The sequence below is a fragment of the Pelodiscus sinensis genome, chromosome 3 (assembly GCF_049634645.1).
Source record: "Pelodiscus sinensis isolate JC-2024 chromosome 3, ASM4963464v1, whole genome shotgun sequence".
NCBI classification, from domain to species: Eukaryota; Metazoa; Chordata; order Testudines; family Trionychidae; genus Pelodiscus; species Pelodiscus sinensis.
Genome location: NC_134713.1, coordinates 106,837,126 through 106,859,526, shown reverse-complemented (window position 1 = coordinate 106,859,526; position 22,401 = coordinate 106,837,126). Strand labels below are relative to the sequence as shown.

The following is a 22,401-nucleotide window of genomic DNA, read 5'->3' as shown; positions in this document are numbered from 1 at the left end:
TGTGTAGTTCTGGCAAGAACTAGCTGAGCTGCAGCAAAATCCAGCAGGGTGCTATTTAAGGAGGTGGCAGAGACAATACCTGTAAGAAATATAAGTTCCGTTCACCCCTGGATTTAATTGAACCACTGCATATGCTGGTGTGTCACCCTTATTTCAGTCTGAGTGGTTTATTTTGAGTTAAACCTAGTCCTGAGTGATTAAAGCTAAGTTACTCAGACCAAACTAAGTCTCCACACAGAAGTTTGCATCAGTTGAATTAAACAGAGAAGTTTGTGTGCAGACAAGGCCTTTTAATTAATAAGATAATTGTTGATAGAGAGATACAGGGTTTTTTTTTAAAAAAAGAAAAAAATGGAAATCCTTCATCATATTTAAAATCATTTTTAACAACTAGGCTCTGGTGAAATTCCCATACATCAAGGACTTAGGTGGAGTCTTCCCAGAAAAGGCCCTGAAATGGTTTCCTCTTAACACATCCTTGTAATTCAGTTACCACTGCTCACAATTTCCTGTGCTATATGTTGTATTTTGTAAACCAAGTTGTGCACTATGAACCAATAAGACTCAATCTTCCAGAAAAAGAACACAGACTGGGAGAGTGTCAGTGCATGCTGATTCCTGTAACCTGTACGTTCTAGAACAACTTGTTGGATTGTGGAGCAATAGCTGCACTTAGAGGCAGTTTGTGAAACGCTAACCATTTTCAGTGTAATATGATAATTTGCCACTTTTCCTCTCAACTGCAGGGTTGTAATCCTCAATAATGAAGTCAAGTCAACTATTAGTTCAATTTTTTTCATCACTAAATTACTCATAACAAGAACAGCTGTTAAATACATGTTTTGGTTGGCAGAGTTAAAATTGCACCCCATAGGGGGATGCTGTGTGTATTATTGAAACACTAACCCTGAAGAAAGAACAGATTCATATTTCAGCTGCTTAAATCAGCTTCTTGCAATAATTTACATTTTGCTGTTAGTCTACTATTCACATCACGATGAAGCCATCCTGAAGTATTGAGCTTTGTAGACAAATAAGGAAATCCTCATGTGGATTTTACTCTGGGATAACAAGAATTTTGCCTCAGTAACAACCTATATGAGATGTGAAGAACTGGACCTTATGTAGAGAGTTAAACCATGGCCTGGTTATCACAAGGGGCCCTTGTGGTCTTGATCTTGTTAATTATATGGTGCTGCATAGCAGTACAAGAGGGGAATCAGGCAAACAGCAGCAGCTATGTTTTCCCTCATGAAAATGGGGAGTATGGCGTGGGCATAGAGCAGAGTCCAGTGCATCAACAATGTGCGAGGAACATATGCTGAACATGGCATGGTGCCACAGTTTGCCCCTGCTGTCTGAATCAATGTCCCTCTCAGGCCACATCTGCAGTTGGAGCTTGAGATGTGATTCCCCGCTTGCATAGACATACTTGCACTATTGCTCCTTAAGCTAACATGATAAAAATAAGAGCATACCTGAGGTAGCCGTGAATGGTGGCATGAGCAAGCCACCCCACATGTGCACCCACGATGTTTAAGCACATTTGTAATCAGAATGGCTAGCCCATATTGCCACTTGCTGCTGTTTGTGTAGCTACCCTGCAGTTTTAGTGCAAATATGTCTATGCAAATTGAGCATTACACCCTAGCTCCTAGTGTAAAGACAACCCCTTAGTCTAGATTTATGTCTATCACAATTGAACCCATAGTGATGACTGAAATTCACTTACCTCCGGTGTGAAATACCTACAGTTATCTTCAGCAAGGTTACACAGAATTTTTTGGGGGGGAGGAGGGGAAAGGGGAAAGGGAGAATAGAGAAAAGAGGAAGAAGCAGCAAGTAAAAAATAATTTCTCCAGTTTAATCTTTTAGGTGAGCAGAACACAATCATTCAAGCTGGAATTTAGTTTCCTCTGTTCCAGATTTTTGGGGTTTGAAGGCCTACATGTAACTGTGGTAGGTTCAAGAAATCACATTGAGTCATTTTAACTAGCACAGGTCAAAACATTTTCCAGTGCTGTAACCACGAGGCTAAAGCATCAGACCTTTCTGACCCCATGAATAATATACACTTAGAATCGAACAATTCTAACAGGGAAGCACATAAAAGAGATACTGACCTGATAGCTCAGTGCTGTGGGAACTTAACTTGGGATGTGGGTCACTGAGGTTCAAAAGTGACTGGCTTTGAATCAGGCAGACTGGGCAGTTGAACTTCTGTCTCCCACTGTCAGGTGAATGCCCTGTCCACCAGCTTTTAGCTACTTTAGGTTGGAGTTGGTGGTGGGAAGTCTCAGTCTAGTGGCTCTTCACAAAATTTTTTAATAAATTAGTTTCCATATTGATGCAGAAACAAAATTTCTCACAAAACGGATTTAGCAGAGGAATCTCTTATCCAATCATACTTTATTCGGACAAAGCACAAGAGATACAGGGAACTATGGGGGAGGAGGGAAATCTGCATGTAACACTGTCTCCACAGAGAGAGGCATTCCATGATACATTTCCTAACAACTTCATAATATCAACCAAAACTTGGAGAAACGTGGGTTACTCAGTCCTATCTAAGAATCACAGAATCATGAAGTAACTAGAGTTGGGTAGTTCTCAAAGGATTCCAACGTTCAGTTCACATAAACACCTATGAATCTGAATGCCAACGTAAACATTAAAATGATCTCTCAAACCTGGAACAATCTGGCCAGAGATCTGATAAGAACAGGTTATTCTTTGTTAATATATTCAGATTTGTAGGCTTTTGTCTCAGCTAAAGACATGAATCCTTTAAGGCCTATTTGTTTCAAGTTTCAAATATCCATTGGTGCTTGTTACTGCCAGTCAAACTACAAATGACGTAAGAATAAATTCTCAGGGCATTTTAAAACTTCTGCTTCTGATCTTGGATGGAATCCAGAACTTTAGAGATGCACTAAATTGATAGAAATTTAAAATGTGAAACTCTTTCAAACTTTAAAAAAAAAAAAAGAGATTCACTTTGAATTTATTACGCTGATCTGGATCAGTAAATACTTTATTCCAAACTGGAAGTGACAGCCATTATATATGACTTTTACACAATATATTTTCAAATTGGTTTGTGTAGACTCTACGGTTGAAACAAAAGAGCAATAAGTATCTGCTTTCATTATGATTTTCTTTGAGAGAGAACTATCTGAGAAGAGTGCATTCTACTGAGACTTCAGAAATTCTTATTTCTGTGGTTGGTTTTGAAGACCACCCAAATTGTGCAGAATTCAGAAGACCCCCATTATATTACTGAGCATCTGCAGCCCATATGAGTATCACAGAGGAATGAAAAATGACTGTATATACAATATGAGAATAAGGGCCAATCAATACTGATAACCTTGATCACTGCAAGCAGTTCGGGACATCCCATCTCTAAAAATATATTAGAAATGTCAAAAGTACAGAGAAGGGCAACAAAAACGATTATAAATAAGGAACAGCTTCCTTATGAGAACAGATTAAAATGACAAACTGTTCAGTTTGGAAAAGAGACAACTGAGAGGGAAGATTATAGAGGCCAGGTCAGGTTAAGGTACACAACTCCAGCTACGTAAAGTACGTAGCTGGAGTTGGCTTATCTTAAGCAGAGTTTGGCGCCATCTTCACAAAAGGAGGCCAATGGGATTAAATACTCCCGTCAGCTTCCCTTATTCCTTGCCACTGTCAGCTGTATAGGTGCTGACTGGGGCCATCCTCAGTGTTCCATTTAGCAGATTTTAACTAGACCCGCTAAATTTAATCCCAGAAGAGCAATCTCTGGCATAGCAAGTGAAGACATGGCTACAGAGAGCCAAGAAGTCAAACAGTGTTAAGAAAAAGTGTTATTTACTCTGTCAGGAAACGGGAGAACCTGGGGTCACCTAATGAAATCAATAGACAGCAGATTTAAAACAAACAGAAGGAAGTACTTTTTCCACACAGCATACAGCCAGCCTCTGGAACTTGTAGCCAGGAATGTTGTGAAAGTGAAAAGGGTAATTGGGTTCATAAATTAGATAAGTTCATGGAGGATGGGTTCAGCAATGGCTATTAGTCAAGATAGTCAGGGATACAACCCCATGCTCTGGGTGTCCTAAGCCTCACACTGACAGATAATGGGACTGGACAACAGGAGCTGGATGGAACATTTGATAACTGCCCTGTTCTGTTCATTCCTGTTGAAGCATCTGGTCTTGGTGACCATCAGAAGAGACTACTGGGATAAACAGATGATTGATCTGATATGGCCAGTTTTGTGTTCTAATTAGCACTCAGCACTATTGAATTTCAAAGCACTGCACATAGTGATTAACCACAGAAAGCCCAGGAGAAAGCGAGAGCTGTGGAAACTGTGGCAGAAAGGTTTAGTCCTTACTTTTCCAAAATGTTGATTCTCTCTGAACTTTGGGAGCTGTGAGTGCTCAGTCTTTATTTCTGAAGCTTGGACTTTGAGTGTCTCCACTTAGGCACCCAATACTACTGTAGACTTTTGAAAATTAAGTTTGAAATCACTCTGAAGACTAGGGAGAGTGGCAGTATCATTAATATCTAAATTAACCTTTAGGAGCGCCTGGCAACTGGTCCTGTCTGCATACAACACTTCTGACTTCCATTTTAAGAAGTAAGTCATGTTGAACCTTTTTAAAAAGTAAATGATAAAAACAGTGCAGAGCAATGAACATGGTAACAAATCTTCAGGCTCCCAAGGGTCAGTGGCAGATACCATGACATGAGCCATAGACTTGACATGACCTTGAAAATGCAGACGTCTGAGTGGACATTTACTGGTTTCAGCCTGAAATGAAAGGTGACCACAGTACAGATAACTTTTGCCCCTTGCCCTCCATTTACTGAAGTATCAAAACCACTGAACAAGATGCAATAATCCAAATGAGTAAATGATTAATGAGTATCTTGACATTTTGATTGCATCCTTATTCATTTAATAATACGATCATTCTGTTTCAAAGCCTGTATATGGAGAATAAATTTGCCTTGTAACTCCTTGGCTCTGAAACTAGGTATAAATGCAAAGGGAAGTCTTCATGGCTCAGCTTACTCACTGCCAATTGAACAGTAATAAAAAAATGACATGACAGATACTCCTCTTGCCTGAAAGTATAATTTGTTTCCATAGGTTTCACTGTGCTTTTTAGATTTAATGCAGTTCACAGACTGAAACCTTCTCCAATCTGTTTTAGTCCAGATGCTATTAATGTGAATATTAACAAATGTACATTCACTTAGGTTGGGCAAATTCATTTATTCTAATTTTGAACTCGTAAAGACCATGGGTTCAAAAGTTCATCTTGAACTTTAATGATGCTAGGTTCATGTTCTGCTAAGGAGAAAGAGAAAATATTTAAAAAATAGCTTAGGAGTGCAAAAAGCTGAACTAGGAGGAGAGGAAAGCTTCTGCTTGAAAAAATTACTTCTTCTGTCCCTACTGTAGAATGCAGGCTTTCATTTAGAAAGTGTCACTGTCCCTCAGGAGTTAAAAACAACAGGAAAATACAGTTCATTCATTCATTCAAACTTTTTTGCAAATAAAAAAACAAATTTGGTTTCAAACCGTCAAACTCCACAAGGTTTGTCCATTCCTATCCCCACACATCATTCAAGTGGACCATTACTTGTGAAAAAGTACAAGCTTGTTTTTAGTTTAGCTTTATTTAAAGAGATTACACAGTTGACTTCTGATATCTAGTATTTTTAAAGATTCACTCTTTAAGAAAGGAGCAAGAAGTTGTGAGTGTGTTGGAACACTCTGTGTTCCAGATCCAGTCAACCCAAAGCAATTTGGAGGAAGTAAAGGGGAAAAACCAGGTGGAAACTGTTGGCTTCTAATTAAAGTTTGAATTCTAGAAGCCTCTGCTGATTGGCTGAGCCTTGGTAGGGGGAGGGACTTTCAGGGAGTCCAGGGCTTTATAAAGCAGTGAAAAAGTGACCAAGGAGCTTGTGAACAGGTGAGTGCTAACAGGGAGTTTAGAGAGGGAGTTGGGAAGGGCATGAGGTTCTCTTGCCTTTCTTTTTAAATCCTTTCTCCAGGACAGCAGGGATGGATGGTGATAGGTCTGCTGTTGTTACCTGCACAGTGTGTTCCATGTTTGTCTTCCTCCCAGAAGAAAGAACAGATTTCATCTGCATGAAGTGCAAACTGGTCACCGTTTTGGAGGAAAAAATTAGAGGACTGGAGGCCCAAGTGTCAACCCTACGCTCGATCAGAGAGGATGAAGACCTCCTCAATAGAAGGTAGCACTTAGTCTTGAAAGCACGGCAAGGCGGAAGAGCCAGAGAGGGCAGTACAGGACCAGGAAGAGAACTGGCAGCATGTAACTTCTAGAAGGAGAAAAAAGGCCAACACGGGAATCCCCCATTGCTATAGAGGTAAGTAATTGCTTTCACGCTCTCTCCACAGGCTCTGCAGTGGTAAATACTTTGGAAGGGACCTCACAAGGAAGAAACTGCAAGGGAACACCATCTACTGGAAGGCATTGTGTACTCCTAGGGATGGGTGTTCCATGACCACCACCACCAAAAGAAGACAATGGGTATTGGTTGTCGGGGATTACCTCCTAAGAGGGACTGAGCCATCCATCTGCCATCCGGACCTGGAATCTCGAGAGGTGTGCTGCTTACCGGGAGCTCAAATTCAGGATGTGACTGAGAGGCTTACCAAACTGATCAAACCTTCAGATCGCTACTCCTTCCTGCTTCTCCACATGGCAATTAACGATACAGCCAAGAATGACCTTGAGCAGGTTACTGCAGATTATGTAGCGCTGGGAAGGAGGATCCAACAATTCAGAGAACAAGTGGTGTTCTCGTCCATCCTCCCTGTTGAAGGATGGGATCGTCGAATGGACGAAGTAAATGCATGGTTGCGCAGGTGGTGTCGCAAAGAGGACTTTGGTTTCTTCGACCATGGGACTCTGTTCCGGGCACAAGAATTGTTAGGAAGAGATGGGATCCACCTAACAGAGAGAAGGAGCATCTTCGCAGGCAGGCTTGCAAACCTAGTGAGGAGGGTTTTAAACTAGATTCATTCAGGGACGGTGACCAAAAACCTGAGGGGAGTGGAAAAGTTGGATACCGGGAAGAAATGCAAAGAGGAACAAGCAAGAAAGGAGGACCCCTGATTCGAATGGAGAAGATAGGGCGATCAACTGGTTCTCTGAGGTATTTGTACACTAATGCAAGAAGCCTGGGCAACAAGCAGGAAGAACTGGAGGCCCTGACCCAGTCCAAGAAATATGATTTAATTGGGATAAGAGACTTGGTGGGATAACTCGCATGACTGGAGCACTGTTGTGGAAGGGTATAGACTGTTCAGGAAGAACAGGCAGGGGAGAAAAGGAGGAGGAGTTGCACTATACTAGGATTGCTCTGAACTCCAGTATAGAGAGGGAAAAAACCTGTTGAGAGTCTATGGGTTAAGTTTAGAGGTGCAAACAACAGCAGTGATGTTGTGGTTGGTGTCTACTACAGGCCACCAAGGTAGATGAGGCTTCCTTCAGACAACTGAGAGAAGCTTCCAGATTGTAGGCTTTGGTTCTCAAGGGGGACTTTAATCAATCTGACATCTGTTGGGAAACCAATACGGCAGTACACAGGCAATCCAGGAAGTTTTTGGAGAATGTTGGGGATAACTTCGTCGTACAAGTGCTGCAGGATCCGACCAGGGGCCGTGCGCAGCTTGACCTTCTACTCACAAACAGGGAGGAAGTAATAGGGGAAGTAGAGGTGGGTGACAACCTGGGAAGCAGTGATCATGAGATGGTAGATTTCAGGATCCTGACCAAAGGAAGAAAAGAGAGTAGTAAAATACACACTTTGGACTTCAGAAAAGCAGACTTTGATTCCCTCAGAGACCTGATGGGTAGAATCCTCTGGGATGCTAACAAAGGGGAAAGGAGTCCAGGACAGATGGCAGTATTTTAAAGAAGTCTTATTGAAGGCACAGAAAGAAACCATCCTGATGCGTAGCAAGAGAGGCAAACATGGTAGGAGACCGAATTGGCTTACGGGGGAAATCCTTGGTGAACTTAAGCACAAAAAGGAAGCTTACAAAAAGTGGAAACTTGGACAAATGACCAGGGAGGGGTTTAAATGTACAGCTCGAGAATGCCGGGGGGGGGGGGGGTTATCAGGAAGGTGAAAGTGCAAGTGGAATTGCGACTGGCAAAGGATGTGAAGGATAGCAAGAAAGGTTTCTACAGGCATGTTAACAAGAAGAAGGTGATCAGAGAGGGTGTGGATGAAGGAGGTAACCTAGTGACAGATGATGTGGGGAAAGCTGAAGTTCTCAATGTTTTCTTTGCCTCTGTATTCACAGACAAAGGTCGGCTCCCAGACTAATGCACTAAGTGACGCAAGATGGGATGAAGATCGACAGCCCTTGGTGGGTAAAGAACAGGTTAGGAGCTATTTAGAAAAGCTAAACATACACAAATCCATGAGTCTGGACTTAATGCATCCGAAGGTACTAAGGGAGTTGGCAAATGTCATTGAGGAGCCTTTGGCCATTATCTTTGAAAAGTACAGAGATCGGGAGAGATCCCAGATGATTGGAAAAAGGCAAATGTAATGCCCATCTTCAAAAAAGGGAAGGAGGACGATTCAGGGAACTATAGGCCGGTCAGTCTTACTTCGGTTCCTGGAAAAATCATGGAAGGGAGCCTTAAGGAATCCATTTTGAGGCACTTGGAAGAGAGGAAAGGGATTAGGAATAGTCAGCATGGATTCACAAAGGGCAAGTTGTGCCTGACCAATCTTATTAGCTTCTTTGATGAGGTAACTGGCTCTGTGGACATGGGAAAGTCAATGGATGGGATATACTTTGACTTTAGCAAGGCTTTTGATACGGTCTCCCACAATATTCTTGCCAGCAAGTTAAGGGAATGTGGATTGGATAAATGGATGGTAAGGTGGATAGAAAGCTGGCTAGAAGGCCGGGCCCAGCAGGTAGTGATCAACGGCTCAATGTCAGGATAGTGGTCGGTTTCTAGCAGAGTGCCCCAAGGTTCAGTTCTAGGACCGGTTTTGTTCAATATCTTTATTAATGACCTGGATGAGGGGATGGATTGCACCCTCAGCAAGTTTGTGGATGACACTAAGCTAGGGGGAAGAGGGAGATATGCTTGAGGGCAGAGATAGGGTCCAGAGTGACTTAGACAAATTGGAGGATTGGGCCACAAGAAATCTGATGAGGTTCAACCAGGACAAGTGTCGAATCCTGCACTTGGGACGGAAGAATCCCAAGCATTGTTACAGGCTGGGGACCAACCAGCTAAGTAGTAGTTCTGCAGAAAAGGACCTGGGGGTTACAGTGGATGAGAAGCTGGATATGAGTCAACAGTGTGCCCTTGTAGCCAAGAAGGCTACTGGCATATTAGGTTGCATTCAGAGGGGCATTGCCAGCGGACCCAGAGATGTCATTATTCCCCTTTATTCGGCTCTGGTGAGGCCACATCTGGAGTATTGTGTCCAGTTCTGGACCCCCCACTACAAAGGATGTGGACGCATTGGAGAGGGTCCAGTGGAAGGCAACCAAAATGATTAGGGGGCCTGGAGCATATGACCCATGAGGAGCTGCTGAGAGAGTTGGGTCTGTTCAGTCTGCAGAAGTGAAGAGTGAGGGGGGATTTGATAGCAGCCTTCAACTTCCTGAAGGGAGGTTCCAAAGAGGATGGAGAGAGGCTGTTCTCAGTAGTGACAGATGGCAGAACAAGGAGCAATGGTCTCAAGTTGGGGTGGGAGAGGTCCAGGTTGGATATTAGGAAAAGCTATTTCACTAGGAAGGTGGTGAAGCACTGGAATGGGTTACCTAGTAGTGGAGTCTCCATCCCTAGAAGTGTTTAAGTCACGACTTGACAAAGCCCTGGCTGGGTTGACTTAGTTGGGATTGGTCCTGCCTAGAGCAGGGGGCTGGACTTGATGACCTTCTGAGGTCTTTTCCAGCTCTATGATTCTGTGAACCTCAAATGATTACATACTTGAGGCTTCATTCTCCAAAACTCATCTACCTACAGATCTTCCACTGGAATCAAAAGGGGTTCTACATATGACGACGTACATGAATGAGTCCATAGTGTACTTGGTAATCTGATTGTGCATCCTTTAGACATACAACAGGGATGAAACGTGGCAGCTATTGATTCCATGTTTAATTTTGCTCGACAGTTACATGTAACTAAGAAAACTAGGATTAGCTAGGATTACTTCTATTGTAAGAGTAATAGGTGTGTTTATAAACTGCGATATTTGCACATCTTATGTGTGTTTTAAGCCCATCAGAAAAGGAAATACAAATAACGTGGAGGCAATTATGGGGCTGAAATCAGGAGTGAGCTGAACTTCTTGTAACCTTTCAGCTCCTGAATAGTGGAAATACCACTGCAAGAACATCTCAAATGGCTCCATAAGGCAAAAATGGCCCCTGAAAAAAATTCAGGAATATTTTCTCCCATTTTGTTTATCTGGACGCCATGATATTTAGGTTTAAATGTGTAGCAATAGCACGTAGTAGTGGGGTACTTCATTGAACAATAATGTCTAGAAATCCCAACAACTGTTTTCCAGTGCTTCATCAGTAAAGAAAAACAATAAGAACAGAAAAAAGTGGACCCAACGAATTAGTTTATCCTTCCAAATGCCACACCAGCACATAACTGGATTTCTGAAAATAGTGCAAGTCCCTCCTGCTTGGCTCTACCAGTTGCCATGTAGCATTGAGCAAAGAATTGATTTTTTTTTGTTCAACAGAAATTTAAAACATTGTTTTGAGTTGAACTGGAACTGATCTTTCTGCAAATCAAAAAGTCAGAGAAAAAAATTGGAGATTGAAAGAAATTTCATTTGCTCTGAAATGAAATGTTCTGATTGTGAGCATTTTTTCAGTATTTTAAAAAACATGAACAAAATTCAAAACAAGAAGCTGTTTTGTTTTGAGTAGAAACAGACATTTCATTACAACTTTTTAGTGGAAAAAAATCCCTCTTTTCGCTAGTACTGTACCTCCTAAAGCAGCTGAAAGTGAAGCTTCTTGTTTCATTTTGTCAGTAAGCAAATTAATCTCTATATGGAAATGGAAACTATTTATACCAGTAAGACAACTTTCTCTGTCTGACAGGCATTGCAAACCTGAATCTGCACAGACTAGTTTGTGAATAAAATTGCAAACATCATCTGCATTTTGCTGTTAGTATTGCAAGAGTTAACATTTCCCTGAACTTTTCTTTGCTGTTTGATAAAATAGGCTGCTGTAATATTTTACCTTAACAACCAAGGAATGCAACTATCACATGAGAGTATTTGAGCACAAACCTGCATACGATAGGAAGAAAAAAAAAAGTGTGTCTGTCCATATGGTTTTCCAGCTGTTCATCTGCTTCTTAGCTCTACCATTCAATAGCAAAATTAAGCTCATGTTCTGTTCTTAGCAGGGCTATTTATTTTTGTAGTGGCAGTTTTCAAAGTACTACTTTGATACTCTTCCATCATTTATAAAAATTAGTCCATTGTCCTTTCACAGAGGGTTGGAGGAGAGAGCAGTGCCAGCAACATCCCCACTAATGTTTGTGGTCAAAAAAGGCGGAGATCCCCTAAAAGAGAGGGCAATGAAGTTAATGTCTGTTAAGCATATGTAATCCCAGGACACAACAAAGATGAGTACAGCATGAATATCTAGATAGGCAGGCTATCAACAGCCTCTCTTGGAATCTGCTGCAGCAGTCTGTTGGCAAAATCATCTTATGTGCATTTTCTGCTGCCTTATCTTTCTCTTATCTGGGGGGAGGGAGGAAGGGCATGGGGAGGGAGAAGATGAGAAGAACATTATTAATTCCATCAGAAAAAAGGAAGAGGCGTGTACATCTACAGTAAAGACAAGTGGACCCACTGTCTTTCTATGACCTTCTATGCCAAGCATAAAGATTATGCTGGGACTTAGTGTGGTATCTTGGAACATGGTTTGCTTCCAGGCTGGATTTCATTACTAACACATTTCACTTTTGTACAGAATATGGAAAATTCTCTCAATACACTATGCAGAAATGATGTCAGCCCTTTGATATGGGAGGATGAGGGACAGCTCTTTTGGGGTATTTGTTTTAATGATATCACAACAGCGTGTTATGTAGTTTGAATTAAATAGATTCCTTTGAGCCTTAGCAACCCCATTGATCTTTCATAATATTCCTTTATTTTGGTGCTACTTTAACACTCAATCTACTGTACTTCCTAGTGGAATTGTCCTTTAATTTTATTTCTTTTAACGGATACATTTAAAGAAAAGAAGTGAAGTGAAGAGATAGCAACTCAAACTTATTGAATGAAGAGATAATTAAGAAAACAAGAAAAAACAGAATAATTCACTGTAACTCAGATGAAAAGTGAGCAGAATTATAAAAACTCTAGTGGAATCAGATCTGTCAATAAGAGCCAGCTGCTTCACGCTAATTGCGGAATTTTTCAAAGCCCCAATTTTAACTCAAACTGACTTTTAAAACATTGTTTCAAATCAATATTTTGAAACAAAAATTAAAAATTTTCCATTTTGAACTTAACATGTATTTTTCCTGCAGCTTTCTGATAAAGCATCTATCCTCACAAACTAAATCAAACAATGTTTTAAGTTGAAATGTTAATTCAAACCAAACATTTTGAACATTTTGCTTGATGATAAAAAAAAAAAAAAATCAGCAACAACAAGACTCCAATTTTTTTGGTCATCATTTCAACATTTTCACAGAAAAAAAAATACCCAGTTTCATTAAATTGTATTTTTTGGCAGCAAAACTTTCCATGTGGAAAACATTCACCCCCTCTACTCAAATATTTGGGATAAACCTGCTTTGGAACAAGCAATATGATGGACTATATGAACTTATTAATCGCAAAAATTACAGCTTTGGATTCAATAAAAGGGAAAGTTCTACAACTGTGATAGAAGTGCCCCATAACTAAAGTGTAACTTTAAAAGCCACTTAGCAGCAATGAAAAATTTAAGATTCATTCTTTAATTAACTCACCTCCCACTGCATATTTTAGCTGTTAGACGGATTTCTGGAGAGCTAACGGAGTTACATGTTCACCTCCCATTGACTTTCATAGTCTCACCTGCCTCTTTGAAAATTCCAGCTTGAGCTCTGCCCTCCCCCCAACCCCATCTGTGATTACTGGAGAGTACAGATCCTGGTGATGCGCCCAACTCAACTGGTTGGGAAATCCCAGGGTTGCAGAGCACTGGATGTAGTTTTGTATTCTAAAAAACATTCTTGCATTTAAATCCCAGTGCTTTCTGTGTAGTAGATAAATCATTACAATGGTAGCAAAATATCTGGGACAAAAAAAATCTTGGCCCACTGAATTTAATAGTATTCTGACTTCAGTGGGGTAAAGATTTCATCCCAGCAATGGAGGAGAGTAGAGTCAGGGCCACCTAAATTAGATTAGGCCCACCTTTATTCCTCTGCAAACTTTTCTTTCATGACTTTACCACGAGTTACAAAATAATAAACCTATGCCATTGTGTAAGAATCAGAGACAAAACTACATTTTTATATCAGGTTTCCTTTAAAGGAACATAATATGTTCCCCATAGGTATGCTTCCTTAACTTGCTGAGACTCCATCACCTTTGCCTATCTTCCATGCACTATAGTACTTTCAAGTTCAATAGATTAGATTAAATACTTAGGCTATGTCTACACTGCAGAGTTTTTCCAGGATACCAGAAAAACCGTGCAACATCCAGGGAACGCATCTGCTCTTCTGAATTTTTTTTTGGAAGAGCAGACACGCTTTTTTGGAATCCCTGTAAACCTCATTTTATGAAGAAGGGATGTTCCAAAAAAGGGTTTTTCCCCCGACATTTGGCCCAGTGTAGATGGGCTAAATGTCACAAAAGCCTCTTCTGGAAAAATCTATGTAAATTGTGGTTTGCAATTTGCATAAGTTTTTCGCCTTCTTTTTTCGGAAGAACAGAGCAGTGTAGACAGAGCCTTATGTAGTCAAAATATTTTATTCATTTCACAGAGGGGATTTAACATGTGCTTTATATCAATGTCTTTTCCTGCAACCAGACACAAGGACAAATGAATGCATATCCTTTGGCACTGCATTGGAATAAAAATACACCAGCACTTTTTGGAAAAACAGTTCAGGCAGTTTTCTGAATGAGTTCCATATAAATGAAAATGTGTACATTTGATGCAAAATCCAGATGCATGAGTCATCCCTTTGCTAAGAGTGCAGTGCTATCCAGAGCCAAAGCCTCAGAAACACATTAGCAGGAACAAACTGTAAAATCCGGGCCAATATGACATGATTCCAATGACAATTTTAACAATAGAATCCACCCCTAACCAGAGATTTAGATCTGGACCCCAGATGGACACACAGAAATGTTTCCTTGCTTGGGATGTTTGAGTGCTGCAGGCTGCAAATCTAAAACTCAGTTGACTATTAGGACTGATATAATCCTTCTTTTTTGACACAAGTGACTCATTTCTAATTATGAAATGTTAAAGGTCTGGCTTACTCGACAATTTTTAGGTAGAAGTGGCATCTTCTTACTCAACAGCCCTGTCCCCTGTGTGCATTCAGAGCACACACAGGTTTTAATTACAAAAACCCCACACGCTTTTTTCCAGATTTTTCACTCCTCTTAGCTCTGTTGAGTCAAACACCTAAGTGAGCTCCGATTCTCTTCCATGGGTGGGCAATAATTTTTGCTGGGAGTTGTGCAGTCCCTGACAGCTTACCAAAATTCACGGAGTGCACCATTTCTTATTAATTCAATTACGTCACCATCTATTACAGGGCTGGGCAAGATACAGCCCATGTTAGGCAGGTCTGATCCAGCCCATGGGATGTATCTTGCCCTGCCCTGTTCTATTCTTTGCACATTAAAGACTCAATACTACTCCACTGGTGTTAATGGCAAAGGTTCTATTGACTCAATGTAGGACTGACTAAATCAGTCACCAGTGCACGAACCCATCAGAAGCAATCAGGTGGCACAGATGTCACTGAGGGCATAATTTGAAGGCACTGAGTGTTATGCAGATGTAACAGGGTGTGTAATTTGAAGGCAACTGGTTGCACAGGTATTACTCAGTGTCTAAACTGACCTGCAGAACCTGTCTCATCAGTAATGATATCTGAAGAGATGAGACTTCCAGCTTGACTCTCAGCTCCCAGGTTATTTGAAGGTGCTGGCAATTTTAAAAAAAATCTATGTTTTGATTTGTATTATAAACACATTTGATGAGGAAATCACAGAATTAACATGCCCCCCCCCCCCTCCCCCAACAAGGCTATTTTACTCAGGCACTTTTAAATAAATGCATATTTTACATGTTGAAAATTGGTGAAAACATTTTGTATTCTCCTCCATTTTATAGCATTTTAAAGACAAATATGTTAGATTTCAACAATCCAATGAAATACTACCTTTCCTGTCAGATAGGTGAAGTGGGATAGAGGCCAAAACCTTCCAAAGTAGCCTTTGATTTTGTGTGTCTCTCTCGATGCCATCTGAGGCCAGATGTATCACGTGAGGTACCCAAAATCAGAGGGTATTTTGGCCAAAGTGTCTTGTCTGTGAAATCTCTGGCAGAGCTAAGAGTCAAGATCTGCCGGCTCACAATCCTATGTCTCAACTGCCACAATATCTATGAATTATTAACTCATACGTTAAAAGTATTACAGGTAATATTTGATTTGCAAGTTTGGTAACATTTGTAGGGCATAGGTTCAATGCAAAGATACAGTATGTAAAAATATTATTTTCCACCACCATATTCTTGCACATGGAAACATTCTTGTGGGTGGTAGGTTTATGCAGCAGGAAGCCATTTTTCCATCTACACCATGATTCCCTGGTTCAGAAAGGGCATAAAAATGCAGTAAGAGCATCAAAAGGGCAACAAAAATTATTAGGGATTTGGAATGGATTCCATATGAAGAGAGATTAAAAAGACTGGGACTTTTCATCTTAGAAAAGAGGAGATTAGTGGGATATGGTAGAGGTCTATAAAATGACTGGTGTGGAAAAAGTGAATAAAGAAAAGTTAGTTACTTGGTCCCATAACATAAGTACTAGGGGTCACCAAATGAAATTAATATGTAACAGGTTTAAAACAAACAAAAGGAAGTTTTTCTTCAGGCAGCGCACAGTCAACCTGTGGAACTCCTTGCCATAGGATGTTGTAAATACCAGGACTTTATCCAGTCCTTTTTTGAGCCCTGTTAAATTCATGAAGGCAAGGTCCATCAATGGCTATTATCCAGGATGGGTAGGAATGGTGCCCATAGCCTCTATTTGCCAGAGACTGCAAATGGATGACAGGAGAGGGATCACTTAGGCTACGTCTAGACTACATGCCTCTGTAGGCTACCAGACATAGATTAGGCTACCAGACATAGTAAAATGAAGCGGCGATTTAAATAATCGCCGCTTCATTTAAATTTACATGGCTGCCCCGCCTCATCCCAGGAGGTTTACCTGGGTGGTCGTCAAATACCTTTGATGTTGACACCCGCGCGTCCAGACTAACGCGCTGAGCCGACAAACAGCTGATTAGCTGTTTGTCGGCTCAGCGGGGCAGCCATGTAAATTTAAATGAAGCGGCGATTATTTAAATCGCCGCTTCATTTTCCTATGTCTGGTAGCCTAATCTACATGCCTCTGGCGACAGAGGCATGTAGTCTAGACGTACCCTTAAGCTAGGAGTAAACTACACCCCTCTATCAGCAGAGGGATGTAAATTAGACATATAAAAGTGCAAATGAGGCAGGGATTTAAATATCCCATGCTTAATTTGCATAATGGTGGCCACCACTTTTTTCCGAAACGGGGCTTTTCAAAAACAAAAACAAACAAAAAAACCAGCAGTTTAGATGGGGCATTTTTGACAGAAATGCCCTGTTTGAAAGATCCTGCACTCCTCATTCTTTGCACTTTCGATACATCTAATTTACATCCCACTGCTGACAGAAGGGTGTAGTTTAGACATAGCCTTGATGATCCCCATTCTGTTCACTCCCTCTGAGGCATCTGGCATTGGCCACTGTCAGAAGACAGGATACTGGGCTAGATGGACCTTTGGTCTGACACAGTATGAATGTTCTTTTGTTCTAATACCCCCAAAATGACAGTAATGGAGGAGATAGCATCACCTTACTATTTAATGAAGACAAAAACAATTGTTAGTAATGTCCTGTCAGCTATAACAAGTCCCTTGCTGCTCCTCTGGGACTTGTTATAGCTCATTTGCTATACCCCCCCAAACCAAGGCTTATGTTATACTACAGTCTTTATTTTTCATCAAGAAGTTTGAAGTATTTCTTCCTGTAATGCAGAGCTAGATTTCATAATAATGCAGTTTTTTGAATAGATGTAATTCCTACTCAGCCATTTCCTGCCATTTTTCTGGCCTCTCGGATTATGACAGTCACATTTGGTTAGCAAATTGTGGAGTGAAAGCTCTGTTTAAATAGGCCAAAGACTATTTGGGCATTGATATTGAAGAGGCGACTAGATAGCACCAAAAATACAAGGCCTGTAATCTCCTGGAAACTTGGACAATGGTACATTGTTATGTGATAATGATTTCTAGTCACAACCAAGCAGTATCTTCATCCAATACAGGACAAAATTTGAAATATAGGTTTGGGGAACCACCTTTCCTCTCTCTGTTCCTCTTGAGTGCCTGTGGGCAATCAGACAAAGAGCATAGTCATCTCCTGCCTCAGACAATGGAACTGTAATAAGTGTACAGTAAGATTTTATTTTGGAGGATTTTTTTAAGCCTGACCAAATTTCCATTCAAGTACATGAAAGGGTTCCCATTGACATCAGTGACTGTTGGATTGGAGCCTATGTACACGAGGCACTGATGTAATAAAAGCACTAAGTGCAACCAACACTGAGAAGACACTTTATGGTACTCAAGTTTTTCTTTTCGTTTGTTTTTAGATGGAAGAGCAGAAGAATTAATCACCACTGCAGAAATGATGGTTTAGACACTATTCAAATTTAGATCCATCATTTACATTTATAAGTTAACTTTTGTTTTGTGTCAGTTTAAACTCAGGTGTCTGGGTCATCTATAAACATCTATTCTGTCACGCAAAAATAAGCTCAATGAGGGCTTTTTGGTATCGAAATGTCTCACATTTCTGCAACGATGGTGGGAAAATCCCTGGCAAAAAAAAAGAAAGACAAAAAGAAACATCTGCTGGAATCATGAGTGGATTTTTGGCTAAGTTCAATCAGCAGGGGAGTCTGAAATAGATCATCTTGGCCTTCGGTAGTAGGCGTTAGTGGAGTCATCTACACTAAGTACTACAGTGGAGGCCAGGACACACATATAGGGAATTAAACCATTTTAGAAAGTAAAACAATCCCCAGAAATCTGAGCAAAGGAGCCAGCAGCAGACCTTACATTCCTGTGCACACAAATAAATCTGTCTCATTAAAGTAGAAGAGAAACAGTTTCTGAGTCTGGAATAACATTGAACAATCATACCAAAACACCAGAAGACAGGAAGTCAGAGATGAAACAAGTGGTTACAATATTTGTATTGGTCTTAACGTCCAAATGTTCTGTGGTCCTATAACATCCACCAAATCCATGGATAGGAGACCATCAGCTCTGATGCTGCTTATTACATTCCACAGAGTTTTGTTTCAGAAAATGTTCCTGCAATTGTAGATCAGTAGCAGAAGTAAGACATATCACAAGCAATACAGTAATAGAAACAGCAGAGGTGAAAGCAAAGGGATGTTCAGCTTTAGCAAGAACTGTCTGACCTTTGGCAAAAGCCAGAAGGGAGCTATTTAAAGAGCTGATAGGGACCCAGGTTGCAATAGGACAGTATGACCTGTAAGAAATTTAAATTCCTTTCACCCCTCAGAAACAGAGCCACAAATCAGAAACATTCCCTCCTATTAGGTTTTAAGTTAAGATCAAAAGAGGACTTGATAATCACCGGGGAAGTTTGTCACTAATGTGTTTGTGCTATCTCACTGGAGTAAAATATAAACTGAATAAAGAATAACATAGGAACAATGATGTATACATTTCCCACAACAGTTCCCCTCCCCCCCCCCAATAAACACACCAACAGTTCCACATGTTCTCTCAAGTCAAGACTTCCTTTCAGGAGCTCACATGAAAGCACTCACTGTGTTTTCCATTAGCTAACTTCTAAAGCCAGAGCAACCGCCAGATGCCCAAAGCTCATACTGTAAAACAGTTCTGACAGCAGACTGACTAGGATCTTAAACAGCCCATAACTAGTGACCTGACTGCAAATTTGTTGAAGCATTGCACATCAGAACAGGGCATCAAGGACATTCTTTACCCTGTATAATCGGGAAGAACTCTCTGATCTATGATGACTTTACCTGATATACTTGCCTAGAAAGAGTTGGTGTTGTAGGACAGCAAGCGGCTTATCTGTTTGTCTTAAGTGAATACTCAATGCCACTTAACTCAAGCAAACTGAGCAACTGTGGTCAGCAATTTATCTTGATGGCCTGAAAGCTTAATTGGATACATGTGTTACAATTTTGATCCTGTGGCTATATTAGACTGTTTCCACAGTTAAATGGATCAGGCTCCTGACATGAATAATTCTTCACAGTTGCTGCAAATTGATTTCTGCCCTTTAAATGATGGCCAAGGTGCCAAATAAAATATCATTGTTCTTATTATTACATTATTACATCTTTGTTGCTCCTAGAAAACTAATACCATAGGTCCAGATTTTTAAAGATATTTAGGCCTTGATACGGTTAATTTGCAACGCGTAGTCAGTTGTTAAGCATTGCAATGCTGAATGGAACAATTAACGAGCTTTTAAAAGCTTTCTCTGAAGATGTCATATCTGGTGTTAAGTGTGGCTTAAAATAATTCGTGACTCTAAGCATGTTCAACATAACCATCGTTGGGTGTCTGCTTCTCCTCAAACCAGTGTTTTGGGGCCAAAGATCATCAATATGTAAAATAAATAATGGATAGCAGCCATGTATGGCAATTTGCTAAGTTCCAGATTTGTGACAGATTCATTATTATTATTAATATTATTTTGGAAAAATGTTCTCTCCTGACTTCAGAATTTGTGGGATTCTTCCTGGGAGCAGGAAGAAATCATGACTAGAACTGAGTAAACAGTTGTTGAGTGGCTGAACTGAAAGATCCCATCACTAAAATGAATCCCCTCCTCCCAAAATTTGTTTGTACTGAATGAACTTTCACACATGAATTTGAAAATATTTAATTTTGAAATTAAATGCTGAAATTGCTCCTTTTTGAAAATGTCAAAGCAAACCATTTTGAGGTTTACAAAATGTTTCTGTTTTTCTGTTTTTACAGCAAAAACTATCTGTGCTCTAAATATAAACAAAAAATTAAAATTCATTTTAGTTCATTCACTATTTTATTTCTAAGATAGTGACTAGTGAATTTACTATTTTTAAAAATTTCAAAACTAACAGTAAATTCAGAAAGTGACAATATATGCCTGGAGTTGGCAAATGCCTGTTAAACGGCATCATTACCACTTGAATGGCTCTTTCACTGGTTCGATGTTCTGCTAATAAGTCTGGCAGGCTTTATCACTTTCCAGTTAGCTAGATCAGGATGTGCACCCTTTTTGCATTCACGACCCCTGGACCCTATAAAAGGGGTCCAGAAATATTTTTGTTGATTCTCCTCCCTCCCCTCTCCTCCCCCCCTGCGCCTGGAGGACAGCTGCGACCCCCTTCCACGGGTTGAGCACCACTGAACTAGATCCTCTCCAGCAGAAGCAGAGCTACAGAATAGGGATAGGAAGAGGTGGGTGGGTGGACATTAAGACTCAGTGGCGTCCCACATTTTTGGGTGTTCTATGCAGCTGCATATTCTGCGGATAGGTAAGGATGGCTCAGAGACTTGTGAGAAATTTGTAATTTTACTATGGCTCCAAATGGAACAACTGCAAAATTTCTCCAGGACTAAAGCATGCATATTTCTCAGGTTGGAACATTTTTCCCTTAAACATCCGGGAAATAAAATTCCAATTCAATAAATGGAATACTTTTGACTTTTCTTCTATTATACATCCTAATGTCACAAAGTAAAATACTGTCTATAAGAGACTTTACATTTCTTTTGAATTTACCAAAACAAGACTGAGTCTTCTTAGCGCCCAATTTCAACTGGACAGTTTGAGATCAGACCAGTAACAATTAATTCCATTATTTGCACTCAAAGAAAAGCTGTGTAAGATGAGTGTAAATATTAATTTAATAAGCTGGATCTCTGCAAGGGCTTGTCTTCCTGTGCAGTGTTGCAGCTGTGCAATCACATCAGTGCAGCTATGCTGCTATAGTGCTCCAGAGACCATGCTACTATATCAAGGAGAGAGCTCCTTCACTCGGTTTAGTTAATCCTCCTCTGTGAGCTAAGGGAAGGGAAGACGTCCTTCTGCTGACATAGCACTAATTACACCAGCCAGCAATGTTCCCTCTAATCATTTCCATACATGTGTGGAATACTTTTTTTATCTGCACCAAGGCATGTACATATGTGCACCACCAATAGAAACAAAACACCTAGTTGTGGGTGCTCTGCTAATCAGCTGGGTAGGATCTGAATCTCTTCTGAGCAGCTGCACAAACACATAGCTTACAGGGAACACAGCCGGTCAGTATAACTACATCTCTCAGGCTGTGTCTACATTGGCAAGCTTTTGCGCAAAAGTGGCCGCTCAGGGATAAGTCCTGTTGTGCAAGTGTTCTTGTGCAAGAGGTCAGTGTAGACAGGTAACATCAATTTCTTGCGCAAGAAAGCCCGATGGCTAAAATGGCCATCGGAGCTTTCTTGCGCAAGAGAGCGTCTACACTGGCACAGGTGTTTTTGTGCAAAAGCAAATCTTTTGCGCAAAGGCACATGCTAGTATAGATGCTCTCTTGCGCAAATACTTTTAACAGAAAAATTATTCCGTTAAAAGTATTTGCGCAAAATCATGTCAGTGTAAACTCAGCCTCAGGGTATGGATCTGTCACACATCTGAGCAATATAGTTATACTAATGTAAGTCCACAGTGTAGACCTGACCCAACACAGGTGCACAGCTTAAGTAATTTTCCAAAGGGCATTAGAGACACACTGCACCTTGGAGGAGAGTCTTGTGGGGGTGCTATTAGAAATGAATGTGTTCTAATAAACAAGATCCTTAGGACTCTACCTGGGAGGAAGAGGAGACAGACAGACACACACACACACATACACACGTCCTGCAAGTAAAATGTGCTTTTATTTGGCATGATGTATTTTCTTTTACCCTGTCTATGACAAGGGGTGAAAATGTGTAAGAATGTTCTAAAGACTTTATTT

At 40.5% G+C, this 22,401-nt stretch overlaps 1 long non-coding RNA gene across 1 annotated transcript; it reads right to left on the bottom strand.

Annotated features, from left to right (window-relative positions):
• Positions 1 to 3,554: 3,554 nt before the first annotated feature.
• On the bottom strand, positions 3,555 to 18,962 carry LOC142827916 (uncharacterized). Its single transcript, XR_012902723.1, has 3 exons — positions 18,548 to 18,962; positions 15,146 to 15,229; positions 3,555 to 11,615 (listed from the first exon to the last, which is right to left on the bottom strand). It is a non-coding gene; the product is annotated as an uncharacterized LOC142827916 (long non-coding RNA).
• Positions 18,963 to 22,401: the final 3,439 nt, after the last annotated feature.